The following is a 12,354-nucleotide window of genomic DNA, read 5'->3' on the forward strand; positions in this document are numbered from 1 at the left end:
AGGTTCTTCTCTATAGAATTCCTCTCCAGCAGGTCATCCCCCAGCCGGTGCTGATGCATGCAATTATTCCTCCCCAGGTATAAGACTATATACTTGCTTTGATAAACCTTATCAAATTCCTTCCAGCCCAACTCTCCAGTCTGTCCAGGTCTCATTGAACGGTTGCACAGCCTTCTGGTATGTCAGCTACTTGTTCCAGCTTTGTATCCTCAGCCAACTTGCTGAGTGTGAATTCTATCTCTTCATCCACATAACTGATGAAGATGTTGACCCAGCACTGACCTCCAGGGGACACCGCTATTTACAAGCCTCCAACCAGACTCTGTATTGCAGATGACAGCACTCTGAACTCTGCTAGTCAGCTTGTTGTCAATCCACTCACCATCCACTCACCTATCCCACATTTTCTAAGTTTCATAACAAGGATGTTGTGTAAGGCTGCGTCAAATACCTTCCTGAAGTCAAGGTGCACAACATTCACTGCTCTCCCCCCATCTAGTCAGCCAGCGATGACATAGAAGGCTACCAGATTGGTTGAGCATGATTTCCCCTAGATGAATCTACAGTGATTACTCCTGATAATCTTTTTCTCTTAGAAATGAAGGTCAGTTAGTATTAGATCCTCTCTTCACAGAATCACAGAATCACAGAATTGTAGGGGTTGGAAGGGACCTCCAGAGATCATCGAGTCCAACCCCCCTGCCAAAGCAGGTTCCCTACAGCAGGTCACACAGGTAGGCATCCAGGCAGGTCTTGAACATCTCCAGAGAAGGAGACTCCACCACCTCCCTGGGCAGCCAGTTCCAGTGCTCTGTCACCTCACTGTAAAGAAGTTCTTGCGCATGTTTGTGCAGAACTTCCTATGCTGCAGTTTCCAGCCGTTTCCCCTTGTCCTGTCTCCACTCACCACTGAAAAGAGTCCGGCCTCGCCATTCTGCCCCCCACACCTTAGATATTTATAGACCTGGATCAGGTCCCCTCTCAGTCTCCTTTTCTCAAGGCTGAACAGACCCAGTTCACTCAGCCTTTCCTCATAGGGGAGATGCTCCAGGCCCTTCACCATCACTCTTAGTCTGGATGTAATTTTATTTGTTACTTCCACTGGGTCTTTCTTTGAACAAAAGAAATAATGATAATACACTTCTGCCCCCTTGAATTCATAGCCTATGTAAAAGCTTTAAGAGGTAGAATAAGGCACACAGTTTGGCAACATGGTACAATGTAAACCAGTGAAATATTTTTTAATTTATGATCCTAGGATATGAGAACATTCTAGGTTTTTCTCATTTCAAATTCAGGTACCTAAAAAACAATAGTATTACGCATAAAGGAAATATCCAGCGAGACATCAGTGCTTCATATCCAAACTCTGTAGTCACTGAAAAATCAGGTGAGGGTTTAGGCATTTACTGGCCATAAGTAAAGAGCAGGTACTGAACGATTTAAACACATTATGCCATCAACAATGTTAATGCTGTATATTTTTTAACATATTGTCCTTTTTAATTGATAAAGTTATTGCAATGGTAATGTCCCTCTCACTATCCCTCTCACTGAAGCACAGAAGAGAGTAATCCAATATTAGCTAAGATCATAAAAGCATAGTGTTATTTTGTTCACAGGATAATCTTATTTTGTAGCAAGAATTTATGCTGCCAAATGATTAAGTAGTTATTTTGGAGATAGTAAGTGCACAAATTACACATCATCTCATTTTTCCTTCCTCACCTCTGATACTTTCCACAGCAATGAACTGCAAACAGAAACACAAACCCGGAAATTCATCTGAGTATCCCTTTTGCCTTATATACAATTACAGCATGAAGAATTTATCCTGGGTAAGCTTCTTTTTTTTTTTTTAAATAGGTAAAATAGGTCTAAATAGGTAGGAAGTATCCTTCTAAATAGGTAGGAAAAATCCTTGCTTTTCATTTGACTGATAAACAGCTGGAGAAAGAAGAGAAGTATATATGTGTAATTAAGAAATTATTGATGAAGAATCATGTTTGATTATTTAGCAGAAGTGCAGCTCATGGTGTTGACCACAAGTCAGAAAATTAAATTAAATCACCAAACTAAAACAGCGAATTTGAGCAATGTGTAGCAGACTATGTGTTGCAATTTAATTTATAAATGTCAAGCTGGGCAAGATTGCAAATTTTCCAGAAAATATGTTTTCAAGTACTTCCTATTTGTTCCTGTGAGTAAAATGTTGTATCATCCAAACAACAGCAACGACACCACAACAACAAAAAGCCAACAACCATGCTGTCTCAGTCCAGATGTATGCAAATTATTTCTGCTGAATGAATGTTCAGGTTTATTGTCTACAGCATTTCACCTCAGTGCTTGACAGCATGCAAATTTTGTTCTCTATGGGATTACTCAGAACTATGCTGATGAGAGCTGTATTTGTTCATTAATTTAGGGCTCATTAGCCAAGACTAACTGGACAAGGATAAGAACAGATTATGATCATTCTCCAATGTATCTTAATAGTTTGTTTATTATGTAAATATAGCTGCATGCTGATGTAATTTGATACTGTGCTACTGATATAGCCTATAATTCAAAACATCTGCTAGGAACATTAAATCAAATTAAATGAGAAATGACTTAGCCTGGAATGTTGCATGCTTTTCTATTTTTGATGGTGATATGCATATCTTGTACCAGAAATAATATATTTTCTATATTTATATTCAATTTTGTATTTTAAAATAAGGTAATCACACAGGCCTTGTTGGAATAGGTTGTGCAGGTAACAGTTATATATTTTTTTCATCTCTGCCAAAAAATATCTACCAGTGATCTATGAAAATAACTGAAATTCTCAATTATGTTGCCACTGAATGTTGCCACTTGGAATTACTTTTAAGAGTTCTCAGAAAGCATTTGGGCTGGTAGTCCCTGAACAGGTAATACATGATCTTGCAGTTTGTTCCTTAGACTCTATTGAGTCTATCTACATAGGTCGTCTTATGTCACTGTGCTTACAAAAGATCGTAATCTACCTGACTAAGCAGTCCAGCAAGAACTTTAATTATTTAAGCAACTTTAATTGTTTACAGAAAGTATAGGGTGCATAATTTGCTGTCATGAACACCCAAACATTAGAAGGCAAACACTGGTGTTCTGTCTCCATGAGTCAGTTCTGGACTCAGGCTAAATTTTGTGAAAAGCTACATTAAAACTAATTTTCAAATATGAATGACTACCAACTCAATTCCTCTTGCATCCCACGCTATTTCTTCTGTCACAAAAGCAGATATTATTTTTAAAATTGGGGTACAAGCTTTATTCACATGCTTAACTAACTCTGGCTGACCTCAAGCTGATAATTTAGATGACGCTAATTATTAGGCAACAGTATCTTCTTAAGGCATTCCTAAACTATTTCCCTCCCTGTCCTTCCCCAGAAGCTTTGTAGTTACTTGTTACTGCTTGCGAATTCAAACTTGTCATTCCATCAGCATGATTCCTGGGGGAAGAAGTGAAATTGAGACACTGTGACACATCCTGGACAGAGGAAAAAACCTACTAGGTGTTCCTTTAAATGTAAACCTCACAAAGAGAGCAGAGATACTAGTGTGGGATAGGAGCAACGTGCAGAGCAGGAGTGGGAAGAAATCTGCTTCTTAAATACAGCCTACAAGGCATGGGATGAAATTTGCTGAGATTAAAGGCCTGATCAGAAGGCTTTCAGAAACATCTAAAAATTCCTGTTTCGATTTCTGGAAGAGCTCTGAAACTGGGATGCCTTCTTTTCTGTGTGACATCAATTTAACATGGAAAGTTTCACCTTTTTGTTGCCTCACACCTGTATGCCTGAGAGACATGGGGGAAATATTTTGACCAAAGCTTTCCAGAAGTCTCATTTTTACTTCAAACAACTGATAATCTTTCTTTGAATAAAAATTGGATCATTTCTTGTCTTATTTAAATAAACCTTTTCCTCGGAACCATAAGTAAGGAGAGAGGAAATGTCTCCTCATAAACATATGTGTGTCAGGAGTTCTCTGCAGAAGAAACTTATTAATTTGCTCTTAGCAAATAAATAGATGATTCCTTTCTTGCAAAGGCATCTGTGAGCCTCATACCTGCACAGTCTCATGATTTCAGTGGAAGCAGTCTAAATATCGTTAAAGCTGTGCATATGGATTCTTTATAGATGTTCCTGTAGAAATTTGACATTATTTCTATGTGTGCCAGAAGTACTGGGAGCAGGGGAGAAGTGTGAAATATTGTATGAGACAGTCTGGAAATATCAGAAAAAAAATGTCTATGTACACACTGCTGTTTTACAGAGTGTTTAGTTGTCTGAGTTTACAGGAGAGAAAAAGTATTCTGGCTTTCCTCTCTGGAGTATACAGAGTGTGAGGAATTATAATATTAGTTTTGCTTCTAAACACACTCATAGATACAGGCCTCATATAACTGATGATGACTAATAACCATAACAATTCTGTATTTGTGATTGCGCTGTTGCAGTATATTTAAAAATTCTGCACAACTTGAACGCTGAGAGCTATGAATTGTTTGGATGGTATTTCTGAAGAAGTCTCAGTATGTCTTCTACAGTTCTGCAGAATTGTCTGGAATGTGAAAGCAAAACTTTTTTCCTTTATTGGCCTCAAGTGCCCTCCAGTAACTTCCTTACTATCAGATAGTAGTTTGTTAATAGAGTTGAGATACCACTGCACCACACTAAATTTCAAATAGCATTGAGATGGTGTCAAATTATGCGGAAATTTTTTGAAAGCTATTAAAAAAGAATGGCATGGACTTACTCTCCAAGTTATTTATTATTTCTTATCATCAGAACTATTCATGTACATACCACATATTAACATTCTTACGAGATGTAAACTTGAGCAGATATGAAACCTTGCTTCTTGAATTTGCAAATTTTTTATCTCCACGCAAAATGAAGATCTGAACTGAAAATCAACAGGCATTGGCATCAAATGAGGAAAATATGACTTTGATCACTTCTGATACAGTAGTAATACCCGGAGTCTGCATACAAGGCATTCCACAAACAAATTGTTGGTACTTTTTTTTTTTTTTTTTTTTTTTTCTGATAGTAAGTAAATCTAAATTGCAAAACAGGTTTATTGTCATAAAAAGAAATGGATAGTATTTGGAAGGGCCACCAAATGCAATCCTCAGAAAAATCAGAGCAGGTTGTTCAAAGAGCCCGTCTGCTGACTATATACAACTAGTTGCAGCGTCCTCTTTTCTCCTTCTCTGTCTCACTTAATAGAGATAGCATTCTACAGAAGCAAATAGACAGAAGGTAAAATAATGTTGGAACTACTTATCAAAATTTTCTCAATTTCCAGAGTATGACACAATTCAGTCTTTGGTTTATTTAGTCAAGGGTGAGCTTTAATTGCTGCTGTATTCACTTTTTTCAATATATAGCTTATCGCTATGCCTTTAATGCTTTTATGATAGTCATCATAATTGTTGGAGATATCTTCAGAAGTAATTTGCATTCCACTGAGCTGGAAGCATTCGAGAGTTTGCATTGCTTTGTTATGAGAATAGCTATAAAAACAGTTACCTGCTGTTAACATTTCCTTCTCTGTTTGAACTTTAAAATTGCTATCTGATTAGCTTGCTGTAAATTGCAAAGGTAAATGCAAGGCAATGTTTATAGCATTCTGATCTTATGTGGTCATTAGAATTACAAATGCATACAGTGTTGGCTCCTGACCCTTCTGCACATCTGAGAAATAGCTATCTGCTATTCTGTTTTGCTGATATCCTACGCTACTATGAAACTTGGCTGACACATACGAGGAGAGGCTTAGATTGTCAGTCTTGTAGTTCACAACCATTTAGTTTTCCATGAAAATTCATTGCTGCTAAAAATAATAGAGCTTTTTACTTGAATTTCACTTTGAATTTTTCTTACAGGTAGGAAGCCTATTAGCTCGTACTAAGTTTGTAGATTTCTCCTAAAGGTCTGAGAGTGAATGATCTGGCTAAGGGAAGCTGGCTGGCTTAGCTACATATTTTATGATCCCATTCTTAGTCTGGCCCTGACCTTTTGCAGAAAGATTTAAACATCCTTCATGTTCCAGCTGGTTCAGCTTACTAATTATGTAAAAGTGCCAATTTCTATTTTTACTTACCTTTTGTCTTTGAAGACACGGGACCCATTTTGTGCCGTTGGATTGGAGAGAGCTCTCTCAATGGACTTCCATAGCTTTATTACTTTACAGAAGAGCTCTGAAAAACATCTGACGGTTTTGAACCACATGAACTTTTGAAACACCATTCCAAGTAGCTGAGTTTCCTTCAGATGACAGGGAAGAGCTAAAGACAATATGATCCTATGGACCGTGAGCAAGTACCTTGCAGCTCCTCTGTCACAAGTGCTTGTTGAGTCCTTCCTGCAGCAGCAACCAAGTACCAAACCTTTTCCTCTGTGCATAGAAAATTCACTGGCATAATAATTAATACTCACATAACTCACCTTATTTCATACCACCCCCATCTTAAATAAACTAAAATGCCATAATCCTCTAAAGAGTTTGCGGTATTACGCGAGTTATTTTGACGTCACAAAGAAAAGATTACAATAATCTGAGAGTGAACAAGCAGGAAAATATATTGACAAATCATCCTGACACAGCTATTTACATCAATACAAGTTGTCACGTAAGGAACAGCAAAAAATGTTTAATGGATATAGAATTTGCATTCAAACATGGTTCTGGGCAAATTTCTTTGATTAAAATGTAAAATTATGTGCAAGAAGAACTAATAAGAAAAACATGATTAGGGGAGAGCCATTCAAACTTGAAGAAAAAAAGAAGAATGTTTACAAATCTGGCACTGAGTTATCACACTGGGTACCTGAAAAATGGAAAGTATCAAATTAGTGACTGTTGGACCTTGCACAACATCAAGCCTGTTTGAGGCTCGAAGTCCCCAGCATTCCCTTTACTTGATTGAAGACAGCCCCAGCTCTTTGACTCACATTGTATTTTGTTCAGTAAGCAGTAAATATTTTTCTTTAGTAAATTAATTTCAGGTCCTTTCTCTGTTCACTCTTTAACCCTGTAACCATGTGACCCTCAACCTTGAAGGAAGCTGAAAAACAACAGCTGTAGTGTAATTAAAGACTGTCAGCTTCTGCATACACACAAAAGAGATAAATTCAGATTGCATAGAAATCTAGTATTTTGTTGTTTCTTGATCTTATTTTGTAACTTTTTGAAATCCGATAGTTATACTTGGCTATGTTTTGAAATAGGTGTCTAACGTAGGTTTGCAAAAAAACCCACAGACATAGCAATACCCAGAGTAGTTCCAATCTAACTAATATTGAACTTGGTGACAAAATATAGATGGTTATGTGCATCTTTTGTATGGCTGAAACCATTAGATCTGCAAATCTTACTATCAGCATGACCAGTAGTAAGCAGTCATCCCACTATCCCAAGAATATTTTGTGAAAACAGTTGGATAAGTTGATACTGTCCTTTTGGCTTCCATTTCAACTTTGATGTTTCTGTCCTGTTCTTTCTAGTCAATTCTGTTCTGAGATACATTTTTCTTTCATTTAGTTTTATTGTCCTTTCCAAGCATACAACCTCACTGAGTGTCAATTTCTCAACGAAGAAAAGTATTATTATCTCTGAAATAGTAATTGGGCTTCTAATGTATTAATTCTCAGAAAAATAATACTTGGAATGTTTTCTATTTTTACTTGTATTGTGTCAAATTATTATCTTTATTCAGTTTGGCTGAAATTGTCTAAACTTTTTATGTTCCCTAGGTTTCTCTTGTTTTCTCTAGAGTTAATGTTCCTCCATTCATGCAATAGTATTTACTCTCCTGAATGAGAAATAAGATTTCAATTTTCATTGCATCTTTCTTAGCTTATTAATTGCTTCTATGTTTTGGAGCATTCAATAACAGCTTTTATCTGCTCTTATTTACAAAATTCTCACAGAAGTTTTGAGAAAAATAACCTTTGTCCACATCATTTTAGATCTGCTCCCGACCCTGCTTATATCACATGGAGTTCATTACCCCCATTAGATACAGAAATAAAATTAATTTTGAAGCAATATTTTTGAAAGCACAAGAAAGATTTACAGTCACAACATTATATTTCTATCCCCAGTGAAATCATGTGAGAGTTTAGAAAGGAAATCTGATGTTCTAAGGACAAAGAATCATAGAATCATAGAATCATAGAATCACAAGGTTGGAAACGACCTACAAGATCATCTAGTCCAACTGTCTCCTCATCACCATAGCCACCACTAGCACTAGAAATCTCTGTGGCCATTCAGATCCCACATTGGCATATTCTGCAGTAGAATTTTTATTAACCAGAAGTGCCTGAGAACAAAAAAAAAAAAAAAAAAAAAAAGGAGAGACAAATATTTCCCCAAGCAGTATGTCCACATTGATAAACCGATATATGTGTTATCGTTCTCTCTCCCTGTAATCTTCCCTCCCCTTTTCTCTATTTACTGGAAAAGACAGACTTGTTCTATCTTGTCATGTGAAGCAAATAAAGAAGATGGAAGTTGAACTTCTAAGCTCATGATGGGACATATATTTGGTTTCTGGTCTCTTAAATTCTTTCTCTGTTCTTCCACTGTTTGTAAAGAAAATACAAGCAAGACCTGACACGTCAGAACACAAAAAGGAAAATGTGACTCAAGATCTTGTTAATGCTGACTGAAACAAACTCTGAACTTCCAGGAAGTTCAGTAACATTTCAGGAACTTTTAATGAGAGAATTCCCGATATTCAGAGATTGTTCTTCCTTGTTACAAGAAGCATCAAAAGTGGAATATTATGAAACTATTCTGAGAGAAATAGTCCCAACATTTTCAAAGAGAGCAGAAACTGGAAATTTCTCCAGATATCTCATCAGAGAGGAACAGGTAAATATCACGGCTTGCTAGATCATTTGAAGTCTATCCAATGCTACGCAAGAGGTCATTCAGCTGTAATTCAGTTTACCTATGATTTGCACCTGTGATATAAAATAAAATTTTAAGACTTTTTGCTACTTTATTACATAATGTCTTGTCTCTAAAACAGAAAATGTAATCTCATTCTGTTACTTTTCTCCCAGATCAGATCTATAAATATTATCTAAGAAATTTTGATTTGTTTGATTTCCTGTATATTTTGATAAAAGAAATTCTGAACAGAATTAGGTATACAAACATCTTAATAAGATCATGGTGCATAAGACTGGTGTACATGCACTTCTAAAGAGGACACATACACTCACAGACTTTCCAGACTAATTGAAATGAGACTATTCAATATAGGAATGTTGAATATCCTTTCTTGCATGCTGTAGATAAAATGCACAGAAGTTGCAAAGTCATCCTGTGTTTGCAGCTGTTACTTTATTAAGAATTATTAAGGATTTTCATCTGGTCCAACTGCTGCTGGGGGAGAAATGGATTAAGGAAGTTCTGCCTATGAGATCCTCTCCGGTGACCCCCGTTACTGTCTCAATTACCAGTTTAGAGAGTGGCTACAACTCATACAAGCAGCGTTTCAGTTTAAATTACTTACGTCTTATCTTGACACTTTGAGTGGCATAAAATACTACCTTAAAATATGTACAGACAGCATGCCTCCTTGCTCTATCAAACAAAAAGTTGTAGAGATGAAAATTCTAGGGGATTTGGAGCCTTAAGAGAACAGAGAAAACAATAGCTGGTGAAAGAATGCAGTTCCACTGTGTGGTGTAACTTTAAAGGCACAAATATATTCCACACTGAAAATAATTCAGTGTATATATAGCTCATAAATTCATCTTGATCTTCTGAATTAATTTATAGCAGAGAGGCAGACATGCTCTTGCAGAAAGGTGGTGATGTGGAACTGGGAAGAGTTGCTGCATAACTGTAACTGTGCGGCATTTTAACATCAATGCCACGAATCCTGAGCCAGATGCATTCAAGACCTCGCCTGTGGCTTGATGACACATACGCTTTTCACAACAATCGGTGGATTTGTGGTAACAATCAAAAGGCATTTAAAATGCTTGGAATGTGGTTTAGAAACCCGCCTTGGCATCCCGCTTTTCATGTCATAGCATAAATGCCTGAACTGTTTTTATTGTTCTGCAACTACTCGTTTATTCTGAAAGAAAGTGCTTGGCCTGCAGTATTTGCATTCAACAATACTTGAAACAAGACGTTAAAGTATTTTTTTGTTCATGCCGTGAAATATTTCATACGAGTAATGCCAAGCGCTGGGTCAGACCTTTTGGTTTTAAGTAAGAGTTTCTTCCAGACTTGCTAACAGAGAAGTTTGGTTTTTTTTAGAGACGGTTTTTGATAAACTACCAGCTTGGAAATATGTCACAGAACTGGAATGTCTATTTTATTTATATTGTAGCTGTACCAAATTTGTAATATATTTCTGATTTCTTTTCCCTTTACAAATCTATTTTAACTGTTTACATAATTAATTAATTTACAGTTGATGAAAAGCTACATACCTACTTTCAATAAAGCCAAGAAAAAGCAATGTTAACGTGAAACACATTTATGAGAAAATTATTTTTTTGGGGGGGTGTCAATGGTTTATGGGTTGGTCCGGCCCAGTTCCGTGACCAGCAGGGCGGAGGGATCTGCGGATCCGCGCCTCTGGGAAAGGGGAAGCAGGGGACCCCAAAATACTTGAAAACAACAGCACTGATCTGAGGTGGAACAAATGATTTTACTAAATATAGTATTAGTAAAATACAATGAGAGAGAGAGAGAGAGAGAGTCTGTTTGAATTGTATAGACCTCACCACAATGCTGGGGTGAGAAGTGCAGTCCAGTTGAGTGACTGAAGTACAGACGGCGAAGTGCAGATGGCGAAGCGCAGGCGGCGAAGCGCAGATAGCGAAGCGCAGACAGCGAAGAGCAGGCGAAGAAGGAGGATCAGGTGACCTTGCTTGGAGTTATATCCCCTTGCTGACCGCAAAGTCTCCTGGGGAAATGTAGTTCTCCGACGGACGAACATTCGGCAGATATCAAACCCCACCCCCAGTGCATTACATGATGTTATGGTGTGGAATACTGATGACCAAAAATCATAAAACCATGACATTCCACCCCTTATTCTACATCACTACATCATGCTTAACACATGGGATTACAGACTGCACTCCCCTAACATCAAATTCCCTTGTGGTACACACTGAACATCCCCGTTTTTCTGCATCACCCACCAGGTGGACCCAGGTCCCTGGGCAAAGACAGTTCCGCGAAGAGGTTTGCCCTTCCCAGAAGCAGGAAAAACCCAAACTGCTTTTCCTAACATGTTCTTTACATGTACTACAGGGACCTTATCTCCCTCTACAATATGTAGGGAGCTGGATTGGGTAGGACCATCTCGACTGATTGATCCTCTGGTGTTAACCAGCCAGGTGGCTTCTGCCAAATGCTTCTCCCAGTGTTTAAATGTTCCGCCACCCATTGCTTTCAACATCGTCTTTAACAACACGTTGTAGCGTTCGATCTTACCAGAGGCTGGTGCATGATAGGGGATATGATAAATCCACTCGATGCCATGTTCTCTGGCCCAAGTATCCACAAGTGAATTTTTAAAATGAGTCCCATTATCTGACTCAATCCTTTCCGGGGTGCCATGTCGCCACAGGATTTGCCTCTCCAGACCTAATATGGTGTTTCGGGCGGTAGCATGGGGTACTGCATATGTTTCAAGCCACCCGGTTGTTGCCTCCACCATGGTGAGCACATAATGCTTACCATTGCGAGATCGTGGCAAGGTGATATAATCAACCTGCCATGCCTCCCCATATATGTACTTTTGCCATCGCCCTTCCTCCCACAGAGGTTTCATCCTCTTAGCTTGTTTAATTGTGGCGCATGTATCACAGTCATGAATGATTTGTACAATGGCATCCATAGTTAAGTCCACCCCTCGGTCTCTGGCCCATTTGTATGTTGCATCTCTCCCTTGATGACCTGAGGTCTCATGGGCCCACCGAGCTAAAAATAACTCACTCTTGTTCTGCCAGTCCAGGTCTATTTGAGCCACCTCAATTCTGGCAGCTTGGTCTACCTGATGGTTATTTCGCTCATCTTCTGTAGCTCTATTCTTGGGCACATGAGCATCTACATGACGCACCTTTATAACCATATTTTTTGTTCGGGTAGCAATATCTTTCCATAGGTCAGCAGCCCAAATAGGCTTGCCCTTTCTTTGCCAATTATTTTGCTCCCACTGCTGTAACCACCCCCATAAGGCATTTGCTACCATCCATGAGTCAGTGTAAAGATAGAGCATTGGCCACCTCTCCCGTTCAGCGACATCTAAGGCCAGTTGGACAGCCTT

The sequence above is a fragment of the Lagopus leucura genome, unplaced genomic scaffold, assembly GCF_019238085.1.
Source record: "Lagopus leucura isolate 7727_CA_CO unplaced genomic scaffold, USGS_WTPT01 Super-Scaffold_100008, whole genome shotgun sequence".
NCBI lineage: Eukaryota > Metazoa > Chordata > Aves > Galliformes > Phasianidae > Lagopus > Lagopus leucura.